This window comes from Triturus cristatus, chromosome 5_2, assembly GCF_964204655.1.
Source record: "Triturus cristatus chromosome 5_2, aTriCri1.1, whole genome shotgun sequence".
NCBI lineage: Eukaryota > Metazoa > Chordata > Amphibia > Caudata > Salamandridae > Triturus > Triturus cristatus.
Window position 1 is genome coordinate 722,986,368 of NC_140588.1, and position 22,368 is coordinate 723,008,735.

Consider the following 22,368-nt stretch of genomic DNA (forward strand, 5'->3'; position numbering starts at 1 on the left):
GAGAGCATCATAAATGGGATTACGCATATTGTCTCCCTCTGCACTGATAACGTACTCATACTAGACAAATCACGGGGATGAGGCAGACTCCAAGACCCGCAAACTCTATTACACGGGCACCATATCTGCCAGAGGTGCCCCTAGTATCAGTAAAATTCTGTCTGAGATTGAGCATGAATTGCATGCTCCCAAATCGTGGCAACTGGCGCTCCCTCAGGCACCACGCCCCATGCTTCACATGCAAGGCACACTGTAACCCCTCCTCACAACAGGACTACTAAATTCAGTCCATCACAAAACTCTCTGCCAGCCAGGGGGATCCATTCACTGATGGACTAGGATTACATATACAGATTTGCGTACTCTACTGGACTGTTTTTTCTCTTGGGGTTGAATATTCACTACCATTTATGCTACCATATCTAATGCTCAATATCTGCTCCCTGACGCACTCATTTGTAACTTCTTGAATGCTCTCATCGGCATCTGATACTTATGCCATACAGAGTTTGAGCACAAGTGACAATGTTATTTGAAGTGATTATTACCTGCAAACGCTAACAAGTTTTTCACTATCATGACATGTAAAACCTAAAAAGTACATGCCCAAGTTTTTTAATATACTGCACATTACCCAGTGGGCTGTTGAAGGCGTATCCTAGGGGTGACAAATATGTATTAACAAGGAAGGTTTGGGGTTGCTAAAAGGTTTATTTTGCCAGGTCAAAATGGCAGTTTAAAACTAGGGGTGGGCGGTAAATCCAGCTCTGCCAGTGGAGTTCGTGGAGTTTTGCCAACTCTGCACTCTTCTTGGAGCATGGAGTTCAGCAAAAACTCTGCCAACCACCATGTGGCAAGGTTTTTCTCCCTCGCAGCTCACCGGCATTAAATCGGCTTGCATGAGTGAGCAAAAACTAGCACTAATTCGAATCCCGGCAAGATTTCTCAACACGGGCAGTTACTGATCACATTGTGAAAGCTGTCGCTCGAGTAGAAAATCTGCTGGAGAAACAGAAAGAAGCAGTGCCCTCTGGTGTACTTGTGGTGCCATTTGTGGTGATTTTACACCATGGGACAAGCTCCCAGTGCTAAAATTAAGCACAAGCAGTGAAACGGATCAGAATTCCACTGCTCGCTGTACTCTGCGAAATCTTGCAGAGTTTTCAGGACTTCACAAGTTCCCCCCGCCCCTATTTCAAACTGCACACACAGGATGCAGTGACAGGATTGAGACATGTTTAAACTGCTACATAAGTGGGTGGCACAATTAGAGCTGCTGGGCCATTAGTAGCATTTAATTTATAGGTCCTGGACACAGACCTTACTGGAGACTTACAAGCAAATTAAATATGCCAATTGGGTGTATGCCAATTCTGCCATCTTTTAAGGAGAGAGCACAAACACTTTAGCATTGGTTAGCACTGGCAAAGTGTGTGGAGTCCTATAGTCAACCAAAATGGGATCAGAAAATAGGAGGGTGAAGGCAAAAAGTTTGGGGATGATCCTGCATAAACGTCCACGTCCAACATGAGCCTCCTCCAGCCAAAAGCCACTGCAGACTAATCAGTGCCTTCATGTGTCTTGTAGTTCCTATAAATCTATATAGGATCTGCATCCTTAGACAACATAAACTGTGGGACTGGTGTCCAGACTGATTCAAGACACCCTCACCAGATATGTTCGCCTGTATACCAGCTAGCTCACTGTGCCACTATGGGCCCCTCTTACCAGGGAGTAAATAATTTATGTCAACTATCAAACATGACAGCCCTGTCCCCACAGGGATCGTGGAAACAGTACAGTACTTTTCGCTTAGTCACTCGTGCTCACTTTGTCTTTGAGAGATACACAGAATAAACGATGGGGACATTTTCAATAAGCATTTACCGAGCCAGCGTTATTCTAGATTACAATACCTGTGCTGCAACAACCATAAGACAGAAATGGATGTATACGGTTATAAGCACCAACAGAGTAAATAGATGGTAGAATTCGACCATAGTGCTAAAACAATGGATATATGCAGGATATATGCAGGTATATAGATACATGACAATAGTAATGCATACTCCTACGATGTTAACCCTAACTAGACGTACCGAAACATACCTAGAGTGTATGTAGGTATATAGCCAAGAATCCCGCAAGGAAAGAGCCAACCGCATTACCTGAAGTGGGAAAATGAAGAACCCTGTCTTGGTCTCGAGATGGACACCCGCGAGGGATGTCAGACCACTGCTTGCTGAAATATCTGTGTGCAGGGACCTCGGCGCCTCATGTCAGTGTGTAAGCATGGACGTTTTTCTCCTCTGCCTTCCCCAGCAAAGATATGGTGTTTATATACCCAAAAGGTACTCTCAGGGGTTCTACCTTGCTGTGTCATGTCGGCCGAGGATCACGATAGTGATGAACCTTATACACAGTTATTATGCAGAAGATGGTAATCCTACTGTGAATTCTGAGAACCCTCATGCATAATCAATGAGGATAGTTTTCAGAGAAAACTACACAACATTTATGCAGCACCTAACTAGGTAAATGGTTAGCACCAAAACCGTTATGAAGTACAATGGCAGGGTAAATGTTTGTGAAAGGTTAGGAGACTACCAAGGCCTATATTGGGGTACATTGTGAATCACAACAATGGTCTTCTCTGCTTAGGTAGTTGAACATGGATGACGGGCTTGATATGTAGAGCACTGTAGGTTCTATGCCTCTCTTAGCTCAGTGAGATGCCTCTGTCTATACTCTCCTAAGGCATTACACTGGCTCATGGGGAAACTTTCTCCTCACCTGTGGTCCCCATCTGTGCAGCACCTAACCTTAACTTGCTCACAGATGCATCCCAGTAGGTAGAAAACCAGGTCTGGTAGCTCAGTTAACTAATGTGTTTACTGCAGGAGCCTGTGTTCAACCTCATGGTCACAGGTTCGCTCGTCCTTTCATCCATCTGAGGTCTATAAAGTACCATTGAGTTGGGTAACAATAAACATCTGTTGTTCAGCACCAAGATGCATACAGTTGAACATGCACTTTACAAACACACATGTTATGTTATGTTGAACAGTACTACCATGGCCAACAAGGTGATGGGCTCATTTCACCCCTTGGATCAGTCTTGTGACTCCAACCCAGGAAGAACCCTGACTATCAGGACAGTAACCAGCAGAGGCCACTGACAGCTGCCAGTGTCATGTGCCAGGCCCTAGGCCATCCAGAAATATCTCAGTGTTGATGTTTCTCAGAGTGAGGGGCATCAGCCCTGGTGTTTTGCACCCTACTTCCACTCTACCTCCCACCTGTTCAGGTGTGGTATCCTGAGAATGGCCACTCAGCCTGAGATCTGTATCCTGAAACTGAACAGGGGACAGGGGTGGGTTATCCCTCACCATTCCCTGCCATTTGGGCTCCTGTACCCTCTGCTTGGGAGTGGCACCCCCAAAAAACTGGACTATCAGGGCGCCTGACACCAGGGGCAACTCGTTCCCCAGGATGCAGTCAGTAGGCATCTGGGGACTAACTATGACCCTCCTCTGGGTTACCTCCTCACCCTATTCAAGGGATGCCAGGTACATAGGGTGGAGAAAGTCCTGCCCATGAGCCTGAGTTACCCCACACACTTGGCTGGTGTAATGCCCTGGAAAAACAAGCCTTTCAACTATCACAGTCTGGCTAGCCCTGGTGTCTCTCAGAGCAGTGACAGGGATCCCATTCACTTTCACCTGGTGAATGTGACAACTACCACTCTCAGGGATCACAAGGTAACCCACTGAGTTTATTTCCCAGCTAAGGGAGATTATGGCATGGCCTATAACCTGCCCCTGGGAACTACTTTCCTCCAAGGCCACATTGGCTACCCCTGTAGAGGTCTCACCAGTGGGTGATTTGTTAAGAAAGACATAGGGCCCGATTTAGATCTCAGTGGATGGGCTACTCCATCACAACGTGACGTATATCCCGTTCACTGAAATTTAAATCCCATAGGATATAATGGGATTTATATTTCTGCAGATGGGATATCTTTCACTATTGTGATGGAGAAACCTGTCCTCCGAGATATAATTTAGGCCTAGAGTCCCCCGCTCGTGTTCTAGCTTAGAATAATTAAAACAGCAGGGTTGGAAATTGAGCGCCTTAGGCCACTGCCCACTAGAACCTCCTTCCTTTTCACAGAAGGGGCATGGGGACCCTTTCCTCATCCTTTATTCTGGGACCTGTCTGTAACTCCCTAGACTTCCCACTTACTCTGCTGTGAGGAACCCAAACCACCCTTCTTTGGGTTACTCTCAGGTACCTTCTTTTGGACCCTGCTGCAGAGCCAGTGGTTCACCTCCTTAGCAAGCTCTCTGGGAGCAGGGAGCTTACTATTGATCAGGTGTTGGGGAGGACCTGGAAAACAAAGACTGAGATGTGGTCTCTCACAATTAAAGTGTACAGCCACTGATAATCCTTTACTTCATTGCCCTGTATCCAATTGTCCAGCGCCTTCCAAAATGAGTCTACACAACCCACACAGGACTGTTGGAGCAGTTTCTGGCTGACCCTCAACTTCTACCTGTACTTCTCAGGGGTAAGGTTCGACTTCCTGACTAAGATTTCCTTCATGGGGGTAAGCCTCATCTTATCCCCCTTACCTAGGGCTGGTAGGACATCCTTCCCCTCACTAGGAATATGCTTACAGAGTCAAGCCCCCAATCCTCCCCCGAGATCCTATGCATCTGTAAAGCCACCTCAGAAACTGCAAACCACTTGTCGATGTCATTCCCCACAACAATGTCAGGCACCAGACCTTTGAGAATATGGACCATCCTATCTCCAGAGGGCACTGCAGACATGCTACCACCAATAATGCTGAACTCTGCTTTCATGGCTTTAAGGTATTGCTCTTTAAGGCTCCTTTCATGAGTCAGCTGCTCTAAGGACAATGTATCCTCCATGAACAGTTTCCTTTCCTCTGTGGCCAGTTTCTTCTCTTCCATTCTCAACTGGGCCATCTGCAACTTGAACTCCCTCTCTGCCTTCCGTTCTGCCAGCTCCTCTGGTGACAGGCTTTTGGAAGATACACTACAATCTGCCCTGACAGGGAGTTCCACTTTGGGGGTCAACCCATCCCCCTTAACTGTAGGCTGTATCACAGAAAGGTCCCCTCCAGGCCCCTCCATCTCATCATCTCCCTCTGTAGCTCTGACCAATGACTGGAGGGCTTCTGCTAAGGTCCTCAGCACCTTTTGGATCTCCACCTCCGTGGTGGTGCTCTTTGCTGGAAGTCCCCTCTCATTGCAGAACTTTGTGAGCGGGGCCACAGTGCAGGCATCTATGTTGGCAAATTTAAATTCCATTCTTGCAGGTATGATTTTAGACATAATAGTAAAAAGATTTGGGAAAAACAAAAAGGCCTATCAAGGAGAATGTAACCTTGAATTTGAAATGGGATGGTAGTATACACAAAATCACCGTATGGTTCTGCACAAAAACAAGTCCTAATCTTCACCACTGATCACCAGTGTAAGAAACTGGGTTGTTGGTTAACTGGGATGTACTGGGATGTGATCCCTGGTTAAGCAGCAACCACAATCCATGTCAGGTTCATGTGTAAAGTATTTGTGCAATGTTTCAAACAGTAATAAAGTGAAAAATATCACACTAAAGGATCCCACACCAAGTTAGAAAAATAGAACTTACTTTAATAAATAAAACAGGGCAACAATGACAAACATCCAGTGGGTAGAACCGGAGATAAAGATTTTAGTGTAACCAGTACCAAAAAAAAAAACAAAGCGCCAACTGTGAATATCTGGTCGTATCAGATCGGAATGAATTCACAAGTTCAGGCCAACTGTGATGGAGCACCATCTGGCTACAGAGACCCCGTTAGATCCCTGGAACAAAGTATCTTAAATCCTGGTTTGCAGAGCATTACCAGGATCTGTGTCGAAGAAGCACCATGCAGCTGAAGTGATGTGTCCGTTCTAAATTTGGTGTAGGGTCCTGCATCGCCAACGAGGATCCCATTGACCAGGGCTTGTGATGCTAATTCGTGCATCAAGGATGCGTTGTGCAGTTCGGGCGATGCGTTGGTTTTGAGGAGCTGTGAGGCTGCAATGTGGCATTCAGTGTCATCATCATGGATGCCGTTGCCGAGAGATGTAAGGGGCTGCGCTAAGGATGCATCATGCAGTGCTGATTCTGATGGACTGCAATGCAAAATGAGTATTTGTGATGGATCTAATCTACGCAGCAGTGGCGAGGCGTTGATTCGACTTGGGGCTGCACCGTGCAGCAGAGGAGATGCATCAGTTCCACAGGATCCACAGAAGGGGGTAGACCACCTTTGGCCCATTTCCAAGGTTTCAGGACTGGGGTGGCACTACTTGGCAGGGTAGACACACACATGGCAGAGTCCAGGTGCAAGGTTCAAGGTTGATGGAGCCTTCTGTCCATGAGGCTCAGGTTATGAGGTCAGCCAAATAGACTTTGGAGTCACTTTGAGGTCCTGGGTTCAACAGATGCAAGTCCAGTCCTTCTCACCAAGGCAAGAGGGCAGCAGGTAAGCACAGCAGAACAGACCTGCAGTTATTCAGAGCAGCAGAATTCCTCCTATAAGAGAGGTAGGCCTTGCAGTAGTGAAAAACAAATGTTATTGTTTTTCACTACCAGGACATGTTAAACTTAAAAGTACATGTCCAACTTATTAAATACTGTTGTATCTACGTGTATTGCTGCTTAGCCAGTCTGCTTGGGTGTGTGAGTGGAATGCCTGATGACCATTGGAATGTTGGTGTGCCTGGCTGACTGGGAGGTATGACAGTTGGAGAGAGTGGGCTGAGCAGCAGAGATGCAGTTCCTGGTGGGACCATATATGGACTGTACATCACCATATATCAACCTGATCTAAATCATCTACTATGTAACTACCATCTTATCATCAACCAATAAACAACTACTTGGATCTACCTCATTGATAACTTCGTTTGATTGCGACATTGGCGACGATCTGGATAAAAAACCCTGCGTGTACTGTTTCCTGCTTACCTGAAGTGAAGATTTTGAATTTACAACAAGATTATTGGAAAAGAAACTACTTGAAGAAAATTAAATTTGAAGATAGGAGAAGAACGCCCATTTTGTCCCACCAGTGTCCTCCACCATCTGGACAGCCTACCCAGCGCGCTTCACATTCCTCATACTTTAAAAAGAAAATGTGTCAAGATTTTTTAAACTACTGGCTTCAGCACCGGGTTCAAACATATGGAGATGTTCTCGTATGTAGTTTTTTAAAAAAAATTTACCGGTGTGCCTTTAGTAACTTAATGAATTTACGTTTGCCTGCTTTACAAGTTTTCAAGATATGAAATCCTCGACTCATTTTGTCATGCAGAAGTACAACTTTCTAATGCCTGGGGAAGCCGAGGGAAGTTTAAATCTTCCTCTGTCATGGCATCAGCATTGTTTCTTTTGGTTTTGGCTGCACAAAGAAGTTCGTGTTTGCATCTTCAATTTATGCATTCCCTGGCGTGTATCCTGCTGTGGCAGCTGACGGTGTTTATGCTGGTTTTATGCGCTGGGTGAAGTTTGGTGCAACATGTGAGTTTTTGTTTTTTTTTTCATTTTGGCCAGCGTTAAGGTCAGATGCCTACACCGTACAAACGGTCACTTTCAGTTTGAAAAATTAAATTCTGCTTGAGCTCCAGCGTGCGCTTACCTCCATTTTCCTAACGTGCTGACATCTCGTGACTGCCTATATGACGTTTTCCTGCACCCGCATTATACCTTTTGGATGTTTGGCACACAGAGCGTGCCGTGAGCCACCCGACGCTGCGGAAAAAATGTGCCGCCATTTTAGGAGATGAACTTTTTGCCAACCACGTAATTGTCATTGGTGACGCAAGCCATTTTCTGCCAACCACGTAATATTTTGTTAACTGTAATTTTGCCAACCAAGTTTTTTTTTCTTTCCCATGAGTGCTTCATTTTCAATAAAGTTTTATGAAGCAGGAAGATCAGCTAGTTGGTTGTTAAACTGGTGTGAGCGAGCCGTTTGGATTACTTTTCAGTGGACAGGGGGTGTCGTTTGATACATCGGCGGTGAGTGGAAGTTTTGTAAGAGTATCCGATGGCACAGTCTTGTTCCCGTTTCACGTGAACTTGGGAAAAGTTAAATTTGAAGATGATTGTTCCTGTTTCAAGACTTTGGGGCTGAATATTACTGATTGGAGAGTTGGAGAGTTTACAACATGAATGGCGTAAATGTTTTCGGGTGAGAGAGTTCGCTCACCGGCGTTTGTTTTTTTTTCCTTATTACATAAAATGTCATCTGTTTAAGAAGTGCCATTTAATATGCTGGTAATGATTCTTGGCAAGAATTTAAATAATACAGTAATGTGTTGACAATTGGTCTTTAAGAGGAAGTGCACTGGCATGTGTTATATACACTGTGTTTTTTACTATCTTTTATTTTACTCATTCTCTAATGAGTGTTTTGTTTACTCAGTTTGCAGTTAGTAAGAGTCTAGCCAAGTTTTTTTTTTTAAGGACACCGTTCCACTTAGTAGGGCAGTGTTCCTTATCCTTCATGGGCAGTGATCCTGATATTTAAGGTGAAATTGAAATTGTCAAAATATTGAATGCACAATGTGCGGAGTTGAAATTGTCAAAATATTGAATGCACAATGTGCGGAGTTGAAATTGTCAAAATATTGAATGCACAATGTGCGGAATTGAAATTGTCAATATATTGAATGCACAATGTGCGGAGTTGAAATTGTCAAAATATTGAATGCACAATGTGCGGAGTTGAAATTGTCAAAATATTGAATGCACAATGTGCGGAGTTGAAATTGTCAAAATATTGAATGCACAATGTGCGGAATTGAAATTGTCAAAATATTGAATGCACAATGTGCGGAGTTGAAATTGTCAAAATATTGAATGCACTATGTGCGGAGTTGAAATTGTCAAAATATTGAATGCACACTGTGCGGAGTTGAAATTGTCAAAATATTGAATGCACAATGTGCGGAGTTGAAATTGTCAAAATATTGAATACACAATGTGCGGAGTTGAAATTGTCAAAACAAGGAAAGGGGATGGGTGCTGTGTAGAATTCTTATATTCTCTTTTGCACTTATTTATTTTCTATTTATCTTCATTCGTTTTGTATTTTTCCTATCTCTTGTCTTTGCATTAATTCTTTTCTATTTTATCTTCTTTCATTTCACATTCTCATTATCTTTTGAGATGTTACATCATTGCTTCACTTGAGATATATTTTCTGAATGCAATGTTTCTACAAGTCTTCTGCATAGTTGTGATTATCTCATTAGGATTGTTTCTACTGGTGTTTTGATTTTGTAAAGAAAGGGGATGTGTTGTATCTACGTGTATTGCTGCTTAGCCAGTCTGCTTGGGTGTGTGAGTGGAATGCCTGATGACCATTAGAATGTTGGTGTTCCTGGCTGACTGGGAGGTATGACAGTTGGAGAGAGTGGGCTGAGCAGCAGAGATGCAGTTCCTGGTGGGACCATATATGGACTGTACATCACCATATATCAACCTGATCTAACTCATCTACTATGTAACTACCATCTTATCATCAACCAATAAACAACTACTTGGATCTACCTCATTGATAACTTCGTTTGATTGCGACAAATACACTACACTCTGCCCTGTGGGTTGTTTAGGGCTTACCCTGGGGGTGCTCTATCTGTATTTAATAGGGAGGTTTTGGCCAGGCAAAAGGTTTATTTTGCCTGATATAAAAAGCAGTATAATGCTGCACAAAGCAAACACAAGGAGATGATAGACGGAGTGCTGAAACTTTTCAGACACTCACCCCTAGTTACAGATCTGAGTTGCATCCATCATCATTCTTAGGCTCACTTTGCCACCCCAGTTCAGACCCAGCCATATGCAAAACAGTCTTGACCCTGTCCCTCATGGGAACAGTCCAGCCCGAACTGCCAAGCCAGGTCTTACCTGGACTGGAAACAAGCATTCTGGGACCAGTTTTGCGGTAGCACCCCTCATCAGCCAGGCTAGCTTGAATCCAGTGGCAAAGTGAGCAACGGACCCACTTCTGGGCATACCCTACCAACTTAGGGCAAACCAAGCAAACACAGGTAAATGATGGACGGAGTGCTGAAACTTTTCAGACACTCTCCCCCAGTCACAGATCTGGGTTGAATCCATCATCGTTCTTTCGCTCACTTTGTCACCCCAGTTCAGACCCAGCCATATGCAAATCAGTCTTGACCCTGTCCCTCATGGGAACAGTTATAGGAAAGTAGAGAGAGATCCCTTGTAAGATCAAGGGAATAGGATACTTTTTACAAGTGTCAACTAGCAGTCCCTTGACTGTATATACAAACCAATGTAATTCAAAAATATAATATTCACACTCTCACGTTTTTTTTGAAAAAAAATAGTTACCATTTATTGTTTGTAAAGCATGTTATGCATCACCATTTAAAACTCAATCTATTCTAGTCCCTACTTAACATTGATCTAAGCAGAAGATATAATCCCAACAATATATTCAATTTGAAAATGAGCAAATATAAAAAAACTAAGATATCATTTGATACTGCAAGTAATCAAAAATGTAAACAGAACAAATTATTACATTAAAAACGCCTCGTTATGAACCAGCATAACTGAGAAAACACACCAACAAAAGACATTACACTCTGTCATATATTGACACATCCAAAAACACTACTGGATTTTAACCACTTATGGGATGTTTTGGGCTCTTTATCACTATAAGTGTGTATCCGTTTCTGTGGATTGTGTATTTCATGACCCTCATGGGAACAGTCCAGCCCAAACTGCCAAGCCAGGTCTTTCCTAGACCAGAAACAAGCATCTTGGAACCGGATTCGGGATAACACCCCTCATCAGCCAGGATAGCTTGAATCCGGTGGCAAAGTGAGCAATGGACCCATGTCAGGGCATACTCTGCCAACTTAGGGCAAAAAAAAAAAACATAATGAGATGATGGACGGAGAGCTGAAACTTTTCAGACACTCACCCCCAGTCACAGGTCTGGGTTGAATCCATCATCATTCTTTAGCTCACTTCCCCATCCCAGTTCAGACCCAACCAAATGCAAATTAGTCTTGACCCTGTCAGTCACTCATGGGAACAGTCCAGCCCGAACTGCCAAGACAGGTCTTCCTTGGACCGGAAACATAACATATAACAATATATATAATGCTGCACACATAGGATGCAATGGCAGGATGGCAGGCCTAGGACATGTTTAAAGTGTTACTTAAGTGGGTGGCATAATGAGTGCTGCAGGCCGACCAGAAGCGTTTAATTTACAGGCCATGAGCACAGGTTATGACACCTTACTAGGGACTTACAAGTAAGTTAAACATGGCAATTGTGTGTAACCCAATTCTAACATGTTTTAAGGATAGAACATAAGCGCTCTATCACTGGTGAGCAGTGGTCAAGTACTCAGAGTCCTAAAAGCTAAGTAAAAGTGGCTCAAAAAACAGAAATGTGAAGGTAAAAGGTTTGGGGGTGACCCTTTAGAAGGGCCAAGTCCAAAATCCACCCTTAATAAAGACTACACATACCAATCAGTGTTCACAAGCTTGCTTTAGACATTTTTACTCCGCTCCATCCAGCCATATCTCTCAGAATGCTCTGCACAGGGAACCCACAATGGAATGGGACACAGGAAGCGGCTAATGCTATAAAAGTGAGTTCAATTAAAATCTAAAAATCACCATCAGCAACAGCTAAAGTTCACAGTGCATACACAATGGTTATGACAGAAAGTTTGTGGTGGAAGCAGCAGACTTTCTATGTTTATGTTAATCACAGATCTAACCAACTAAACATTTTCAGTAATTCTCTTCACCTGAATATAAGATTAAATTAGCCCTCATGTGAAAGTGTTACTTGAGTTCTTGGTATCTTTAAAAATAATGTGCTTTTCAACAACTGCATTTTGCATTGGACCTACTGTCTTCTAGTTTATGTTGTTCACTGAAGTTAGATGATGTATGGGGCTGGTACATTAAAAGTGTGGTAGTTTCAGTGCAGCTGATACCTGATGTGTTTTTCTCCATGCTCAAGATGCTGCAAAAGTTATGGACTAGAGATGGGAGAGTAAGGCTTCTCCTTTAGCCACTCTTTCAACAATAGCATTTTCCTTTTACTTATGTTCCTTTCCTTGTCTGTGGATGCCATTTCTATAATCCTGATCTGACAAAGTCTTCCTTTTCAAATTATCTTGCACTGTATGCTGGCTTTACTTACTTTGCTCAGTCCGACTGAGTTCAACAGAGACACAACCACAACCAGGCTGCTGAAGGAGCCTTCTAACATCTTTACCTCCATCATACATCATCTGTTACATTTTTTCATTCAATATGCTCAGATCCCAACCTCTTTTATTGTGGAGCGTATACGACAGTTGATCAAGAAACCTGATATATCCCTCTCTGACCCAGCCAGTTTTTGGTCTATTACCACCCTACAAAACCTGCCAAACATTTGGATATTGTTGTAATGTTGCACTTTGAGCCACATTTTATCATCTATCCAATTCAATTGAATATTCATGTTCCTTCGTGCCCAACTATGAGTGTCCGGTATCTTGGTTTCTGAATATGTGGCCCAGCTTCACACTAACCTAGCTTGTGCATGAAGGCCTTGGCCTTACCTTGACACAAGACAGGTTCTGGACCTGGAGAGACACACTAAATGAGCTCTCAATAGTGACAGAGGATCACTGTCCCTGTCACAGGGTGATGAGTGTAGCAAAGTGGTGACAGCACTAAATGTTTCGAGGAACTTCATGTGTAAGTACACAATTTTACCTTTGCCAAAAGAGGAGGAGACTAGTAGACCCATCATATACATTTCTGCTGCTATTGGTTGCCTGGAGTACTAGCACTGAGATAATGACCATGTGGATGAATGTGTGTTGTGTGTGAGAAGGGTGTTACAAATCGCATGAGTGTCTAAGTGAACCAGTGTGACACAGGCATGTGAGTTCCATTTTAAAAGCTCTTGACCTGTTTGTGTGCACAAGTTCAAGCTGAGGAAGCTTTCCTATATAGTGAAATTGTATCGTTGATATTCCTGAGATTGGAAGGAGGGAACATAGGGGCATATCTACAAGGACGTCGATAAATAGGCGCAAAGAGCGCTTAGCGCTTTTCTATTTATTGCCGTCTATCGCTTGATTATATCACCCTGTTAGCGCGTTATTTACAACACGTTTCCCCAGGGCGATATAATTACCAGCGATAGTGGGGAGATCGCCGTCTTGCAGGAAATATCGCTGGTTTTCCAGCGATGTTCCCTGCAAAACGGCGATAATCTTGCTGATACGACGCACAGGGTCGTATCAGCACAATCCAGCCCCATAGTAGGTATGCCTAAGTCTGCATTTTAGCAGACATTAGTTTCCGGCGAAAACCGTGTTTTCGCCCAAAAATAACATCTGCTAAAATGCTTTGGCAGCCTTGTAAATATCGCGATGTGCACATCAGCGATATTTACAAGATTATCCTGCCCAGTGACGCCCACTTTGCATCTCATTAGAGATGCCAAGGGAGGCGTTGGGTAAAAGGGTGCTAACATGCGCTAAAGCATGTTAGCACCCTCTTGTTAATAGGGCGATATTTTTATCTCTGCTTTTTTGGCTTTAAAAGCCAAAAAAGCAGAGATAATGCCCTTCTAAATATGCCCCATATACACTAAACTGGGGAAAGAGCAAACAGCCTTCCCTTTAGAAACTCATAAATGACCTTTCTGGTATAGGGGGCTGCTAATTAGTTTTCCTGAGACTGCTATTTGGTAGATAGTAGGGGTGAGACAACAGTTCTTGTGTTAAAGTGTGAAGGGTCATTTTAGAAGGGTGGGTCAGCTTTTTGTCTCTCTTTCTGATCAATGTCAATCGTGGCTGCTGAAACAAAGGTACAGGCTGCTCACATCTCTTTGTGTCATTGTTGTGGATGTCACAGTCTGAAAACACCCCTGCTATTAAGAGCATCACTCAGGGCAACGGCGTAGTCTGGAAAACAGCTGGAGAAGGGCACATGAAAAGAGGATCCACCCAAACCACTTTTGAAAGGGCAGACAGGGAATCCACATACTCTGTCTGCCTTCCCTGTAGTACTTGTTGACGCATCTTTGTTCAAGTTCCTAGTTCTCTTTGACAAAGGAGGGGGGGGGCGCTCCACAGATTAGCCAGAAAAATACTACTCAACTTATGTCTTCCTGACAGTCAGCTTCCCAGACGTAAGGGGACCTCAACTGTAGTCTGACATGAAGAAACTACTGCCTGCATTGTCTTTCGGAATCCTGAGTGAGATGGAAGAAGTATAAGACCCTATATGAGGAGAAGGTTTTTGATGTGATAGAAGCAGTTGACCGTGGTGCTACGATTTGTCCACTAGAGACTCACATCTTATGTGACTAGTATACTGCAGTCTGGAAACTGGTCACTGAAGAACTCCTTGGAACAACCACTGCTCTTTCAAAGCATGCCTGAGAAGTCTCTGCTGTCATCCTAATTCATGCAGTGATGTCACTTGCCCAAGTTAGCCTGAGTGGTCTGCTCAACAGAAGAAGGTGTCAGTGCTATCTGAGGCACCTGCTGTGTTCCCATTATTGTGGATGACGCAACCATGCCACCAATGGACCCAGGCTGAGAAGTCACATCTCTTTGTGTCATTGTTGTGGATGTCACAGTCTGAAAACACCCCTGCTATTAAGAGCATCACTCAGGGCAAAGGCGTAGTCTGGAAAACAGCTGGAGAAGGGCACATGAAAAGAGGATCCACCCAAACCACTTTTGAAAGGGCAGACAGAGAATCCCCATACTCTGTCTGCCTTCCCTGTAGTACTTGTTGACGCATCTTTGTTCAAGTTCCTAGTTCTCTTTGACAAAGGGGGGGTGCTCCACAGATTACCCCGAAAAATACTACTCAACTTATGTCTTCCTGACAGTCAGCTTCCCAGACGTAAGGGGACCTCAACTGTAGTCTGACATGAAGAAACTACTGCCTGCATTGTCTTTCGGAATCCTGAGTGAGATGGAAGAAGTATAAGACCCTATATGAGGAGAAGGTTTTTGATGTGATGGAAGCAGTTGACCGTGGTGCTACGATTTGTCCACTAGAGACTCACATCTCATGTGACTAGTATACTGCAGTCTGGAAACTGGTCACTGAAGAACTCCTTGGAAGAACCACTGCTCTTTCAAAGCATGCCTGAGAAGTCTCTGCTGTCATCCTAATTCATGCAGTGATGTCACTTGCCCAAGTTAGCCTGAGCGGTCTGCTCAACTGAAGAAGGTGTCAATGCTATCTGAGGCACCTGCTGTGTTCCCATTATTGTGGATGACACAACCATGCCACCAATGGACCCAGGCTGAGAAGTCACTCCTACACAAGAAGAAGATTCCTACAAACCTGTGATGCCCACCCAAGGATACCCCACTGATCTGCCTCAGTGGCTAGATTGGCATCGTCACAGCTCCAAACTGACTATGCTGCTCTGAAGAACAAAGTTGCTGCCTCAAACAACTGATTGTCACCTGTGGCGCTAGAGACCTGTGCAACTGCCAGACTTACCCAACTGTGGCCATCCATTGTCCAATCACCTTAAAGCTTTTAAGTTTCAGCTCAATCCTTGTACCTGGAAGGAGGACTGCAACATTGTTGGAGGAACCAAGTCTATCTACAGATGACATTTCCAGGAGCCCTGAAGTGGGCCACTGTTAGCCACTTCGGCTGTTCCTCCTTCTGTTGTCAGGATCCTGCTGGGTGGCCTGCCCAAACTGCTTCAGACCAATGACTTAACTATAGCCCAATACAACTCTGGTGAGCCAGACTGTGAGTGGAAGGTCCTTCGTGGCCTGCCACTAACTAGAGGAGCAGCTGATAGACTTTGTGACTGTTCCAGTCTGAGAGTAACTATAATTTACCAAAGGGGAAGCGAAGCACATGTACTAGCTATACCACAAGCCCTACAATCTAAGAAACAGGAGGGTAGAGTGAACGGGGGCAACACTAAAGCATGTTGGACTCAAACCCATCCATCGTGTATCAGACATATTCTCGTGCTTTTGTTTACTAATGTGCCATACTGTAGCATAAAGTACATTTTGTTTGTAAAGAGGAGCTCCGGTCTGGATAATCATGTTTTTGCACAGCTGTGTATGTTGTGGAGCTCTAGGCCTCTCGTACACTCATACTAACCTCCCGGAAAAGCATTTGACTGCTCACCATATGTACCTCTGAAAGTTAAGTGCTGAAGGAGTTGCGCTTGACCTCAGTTTGTAGAGCCATAGTAGGATGAGCCCCCAGGCAGCAGAGGGAAAAGGCCCATTCCCAAGGCCTGCGGTCCAGTAGCCCCTGTCTGTTCTGTGCCCCCCCCCCATATAGGTCTGACACAAACACACACACGTATATATACCCAAAATGATAAATCACAATTAACTGTCTGCTATGGTTTAGGAAACACAAAAATGTTCTTCAAAGCACTAGGTATGGTGTGCAACACACAATGTATATCATAACTCTTTACCCCGCCATGTACTTGTGGGCTTCCTTTTTTGTTTTTACATGCCTTCAGTTAAGGAGTTTACTGAGGAAGATGAAAAAAATACTTATCATCACTCACTAAGTTGCATCAAAGGGAGAGAAGAGAACAGTGCCCCATCTACTAAGAAATGATGTTGTTTCTATGTGCATGCACTGGCTGCCTTGTGCCACATGTACATTTTTGCCCCATTGCGGAGTAATGTATGTGTGATGTCTAGCATGTGTTTTGTGCTTAAAGGGGAACTTTCCAGTATAAAATACCATTTCTTGATGTAGTTTAATACTTTTTGGTTTGCTTTACAGTACAGCATACATGCACATTTTGAAACGTTTGGAAAAAAGAAAAGGTTACTTCAATGTTTCGCCTTCCATGAAGAGGCACCATGTTTTTTATGCAAATCCCTGACTACCATTGTTAGTAGATAGGAATTTGCATCAAAATCCATGAATGGATTTATGGACTGCCCATGTTCCACCCATGGTATGGCCCCTTGACGCAAATAAAACATCTGCATATGCGCTATATATATCATATATATATATTTATGAACAAACAAAGACTAAAGTGAGGTTATACTTAGGTATTGTAAAAATATAAAAACTTAATTTTTAAAACCAAAAAACCTGAAATTCACCAGTTATAGTTTATTAAGCTATGACTTCAGCCACTGCCATGGCATACTTATGACATCACATATCACATAGCTCGCGACATGTTAAATAATATCAGTGATGATGTCACTGACAACGTCACTACTCCGGTCTGCTCCCTCCCATAGTAGTCAGCTCCCCATTGCTGGCCAACCTCCCAGGGTTGCACTTTCCCACAACGGACACACTTCCCTCAGTTTTATTTGGAGTTTTGTGGTACTCACACTGGACCACATGGGAGAGGATGCACTAGGTCCCGTGAGAGTCCAGTGGTACATCGTCGGGCATCACTGGGTCTCACTGTTGTGCCGCAAGACCCTAGTCATGATTTTGTTTTTATGTGGCCCGGGGTGCATTCCTTTAGAACCCCTCCATAAGGGCCAGGAGGTCAAGGTACCCCCTACCCTGCCCCCTCATGGCTTATTTTTTACCTAACATAACAACACTGGAACAAAGTCCCCAAGTCCTGGAATGGTAGCCTCAGCACTTCTGTTGATGTTGTGGCAAGAAATTCAGATTGCTCTGTACTGTGAGCCCAGTAAAGGTCCTGTGGGCCAATGGTAAAAAGCCCTCTTTTACAATCAGAATGCTTTATTTTTTGAATTTTCAGTACCAAAGAAGTACCGCGGGACTCCAGCAGAACCAAATGTCCAGATTTCATTAATTTGTGAACCTTAATATCTCAAAAATGGCTGAACAGGTTTACATCAAAATGAAAAATGCATGCTTTCTGAGCAAAGATCTACTTTTCTGCCAAATTTTGTGTAATTGTGTTTAGCCCTCTTTTTTTTAAATGGTTCATAAATTTGCTATACAAAACTGCATGGGAAAACGTGTTTCGGCATCCCCCCCTTTTTCTCAGCCTCCGCTTGACAAAACTTTCCAGGAAGAATCTGAGGTGAATTAACTTTGTTTTTAGAAAATTTTACAAAGATTCATCAAACAGATAGTAAAACAAAACAATTCTTCCGATGGAAACTCTGACCTAGCTGTAACTACACAGTTATGACCAGTATATTTCATTGAGCATGATTTATATCCTCTGCTTGTGCTCGAGGAAATTTAAGGCCAGTTTTCTACAACTCAATCAATCAGAGGCTGAATATGTCCATTTTTGTGCCATTTTGCCATTTTTTATGCTCCAATTCCCTCCATCAATAAAACCTTGGTGTCCATTTCAATGTTTAAATAGTTTGTAAATGACTTTCTTTTCCCAAAGATTTAAGCCTATCCTTGCATTTACCGCACACAAAAAACATTCCTGGGAAATTGAGACACAAATAAATCTAAAAAGACCCAGAAAATATTTTGACGCACAATTCAAGCTTGTGCAGAATTCTCCTGTCAGAGCTGTATCCAGCCTTAAAACATAGCATTTGAACCAAGTCATTTGAGCACTGCACTGCCTACCTACTTCTGATCACGGTAAATGCAAGGCAACCTCTCTAGTCTGCCTCCATGTGCTTTTGCATCGATATCAATACTCTGAGTTTGAACAACAACCCTAAGCAGTCCTGTTTCTGTTACAATTCCACAGAATCAATCTAACCTCTATGGAGAATTATTCATTGCATTTGCAAAGTCCGTAATCATGGATTTCTCTTTCAGTTAGAAATTGGGTTTTTGGTTGAGGGGGGTGTGAGCCCTTCTCAAGCAATAACTACAATCCATGCCAGGGTGAACCACAATGAGCCACTAAATGAACCTGTGCTTAACCCTCAGGTTGCTTTGCTCAAAAGCAGTCAGGCGTAACTTATAGGCATTGAGTAAAATATTTATGCAGCACTCAAACAGTAATAACATAGAAACACAACAGAGAAAATATCCCACACCAATTTAGAGAAATACAGTACACTTTAATGAATTATTTCACACCAAAATTACAGATATCCGGTATGTAGAACTAGAGGTATGAATTTTGAAAGTCTTCGTAAAAATTCTGGCTTAAAAGTCTACAGCGCCAGATTCAGACATCTACTTGCGTGAGACTGGGGCAAAGTTAAATGTTATGGTCAACCGCAATGGAGCGTGGTTTGGATACACAAGGTGGATTGGGCTTGGTCTCTACTTACTTTTGAACTTAGAAGAAATTTCAAAGAAAAATGTCTGAGAAGGTAAAGCTCAGCAGGCCAAGGCAGCCAGCGGTGTCTAGGGAGGAGGCATCATTATCAAGGAGCCACTGGGTGAGGTCATGGTGAAGATTTCTTCACTTGAACTCAGTCTCTTTTCTTTATGTCAAAAATCTTTAACAAGACAAAGCTGCAGGCTCTAGCTGACAAGGGCTCAATGAGGCCAAATATCCCTTCTGCAAGGAGCCGCTGAGCAGAATTTCCTACTGTGAAGAAGACTATACCAGGGGCTACTGTAAAGCCAGACTGACCGGTGATGCACCTTGGGTTCTCAGTTCTCAGGGTACTTTTTGGCTGAACATTTTGTAAGTCCCAAGTTTTGGTTTTGGGCTGTTTGAACACCTTTAGCACCACTTCCAGGGGTCAAGGACTGGGTATGGACCAATTCAAGGGTGGAACACACTTCAGGCAGGGTTCAAGTTTTTGGAGCTTTTTGTGTATCTGTAGCTCAGAACAGGAGATCAGCCCCCTAGCCCTTGGTGTCTCTCTGGCAGTCCTGGGTTTCAGCAAGGCAGTCCTCCAGCAGCCGGGCAGTCCTCTTAATGTTTAAGGCAGGCTTCCAGCAGCAGGGCAGTCCTCTGAAGTACACAGCAGGCCTCAAGCAGCAGGGCAGTCATCGAGCTGCAGGGCAGAATACTGAGTGCCCTCTGCAGGTACAGGAGTCAACTGAAGATCTGAGGGTCCTAGTCTATATGTGCCAGCTTTGAAGTGGAAGAAACTTTTGGAGTCCCCCCCAACCCCCAACAGGCTGTTATGAAATTTCCTTGTGAAGTTCTTTGTGAGTGTGCTGAGGCAGCTCATTTGAAATGTAAGTGGGGAAGAGAACAGCTTGGTGCCACACATCCTGTCAGGATGACCCATTCTGCCAATATTTAGCCCTTGTTTATCTTACTTTTCTGGGAGGAATACACAAAGGCAAACTGCCATGCTAATATTAATCATGTGACCCAGACCACAGGTTGCAGGCACCAAATGGTTAAACAAGAAAATATCAGATTTTTTAAAGTGAGATTTTTAAAACTGTGACTTAAAATCCAAATTTAAGATTAGAGAGGATTTTAAATTACAATTCTTTAGAGACCACACATGGCATTTGTACTGTTTCCAATGTAATAGGTTAGCCCAAAGTTATCCAATAGGACAGGTGGTCCTCACAGTAGTGAAAAACATCTTTAATGTTTTTTCATTACCAGGCCATGTAAAACTGAATAGTACATGTCCACCTTTTAAATACAATGCATGCTGCCCTATGGGATGTTTAGGGCCTATCCTAGGGGTGAGTATATGTATTAAAAAGTAAGGTTTCTGCTAGTCAAAAGGTTCATTTTGCCAGGTTGAACTCGTATTTTAAAACTGCACACACAGGCTGCAATTGCAGGCCTGAGATAGGTTTAAATGGGTTACTTAAGTGGGTGGCGCAACAAGTGCTGCAGGCCCACTAATAGCATTTCAATTACAGGCCCTGGGCACATTTTGTACCACTTTACTAAGGACTTATAAGTGAATTAAAAGGTGTCAATCAGGTTTAGGCTAATTTTACCATGTTTTAAGGAGGAGGCACAAGTACATTAGCCCTGGTCAGCAGTGGTAAAGTGTACAGAGTCCTACAGCCAACAAAAATGAATTTCAGCAAACATGAGGGGAGTAGGCAACACATTTGGGGGGAAGACCACCATAGGGCCAGCAGGTCCAACACTTCCAATCAAAATTAAAAACTTTGGGGCTATTGGCAAACTTCATTTTGGAGAACTTTTAGTAGTACCTCAATAGTATTTGTCACATATGGGAAAATGGGAGAGGTTTATGAGGTAGCAAAGAGAGGTCAGGGAGGATTAAGGAAGAACTTAAAGATGGACATGGACCTATCTATTCATATTCACAAACTGCACTTCAAAAGTTAATATAGCCAAAAAGGACTAAAAACAGTAGTAAGTGTAATTCAGGTCTGACCTGGCGTATGTCCAGCACCACACTTGGCCAGCCACTGGTACCAAAGCACCCTCCCAAGCACCCTCCCATGGAGAATGATGGAGGCATGGACCTAAAAGGAGCCTCCATTGGAAATAATGCTTAAATCTATCAATTTATTTTGACTTCTTAAAACATATATACATTTAATTTAATTTAACAATTTTTAAATTAGTATAACATATTTTAATAAACTTTCATCAATTTAAAAATAAATGTAAAATAGTTAAAAAGAAATTATATACATAACCTTTGGTGATTACTACTGAATGAAAAATACCTATAAACATGTTACTTTAAATTTTAAATAAATCTTCAAAGAAGTCATTGTAATTTATTTTAATATTTAGGTGCGAAAGAATAGTCCCAGATCATAGAGCAGGCCGGGCCTAGAGTCTTTTCAAATACAGCAACTTGATTTTTCTGCATGCGGACCGTTCCAGATATCTGTGTTTTTTTTTCTCCTTCTTCCTCCCATCGCAAGCCACTACAGTCACTTTCATCCTCAGCCCAGTCTTTACCAAAACTATCATCCCCTGAGGAATTAGAGTGGTCTGACAAAGAATAAAATGTGTTCCCCGAGTCCACCTCTTTGTTGGATCTTAATTCCTCTTTTGCACTGTCTGAGAGCTAAACATCAATTTGTCAGGTGCCTTATCGATGTTGTTCGGACCTGTGGCATCCTTAATATTTTTATCCTGAAGAATATTTGATAGGACTACTGCTCCCATAATACAGCTATCTTGCTGTTTAGCCACCATTCCATTGACTTCCTCTGAGAGACTCCCGGTGGGTATCAAGAAGCTCAAATTATCATCTTGCCCTTCAATACCAGGACGACTTACTCCCTCCAGTGCGGCCTCCAAAACTTGTTTACTCCCTTGACTAAGCAATTCTGTCACAGGTTCAATACTTATGATCTCGACTGTGGGTATTACATTACCTTGAATTAAGCATTCTCACGATGATGTTTGAAGTGTCTCGCTTTGAAGGGGTGCCTTGGCCTCTATAGCCGATTCACGCAGTACCTTGATCTTACCGCT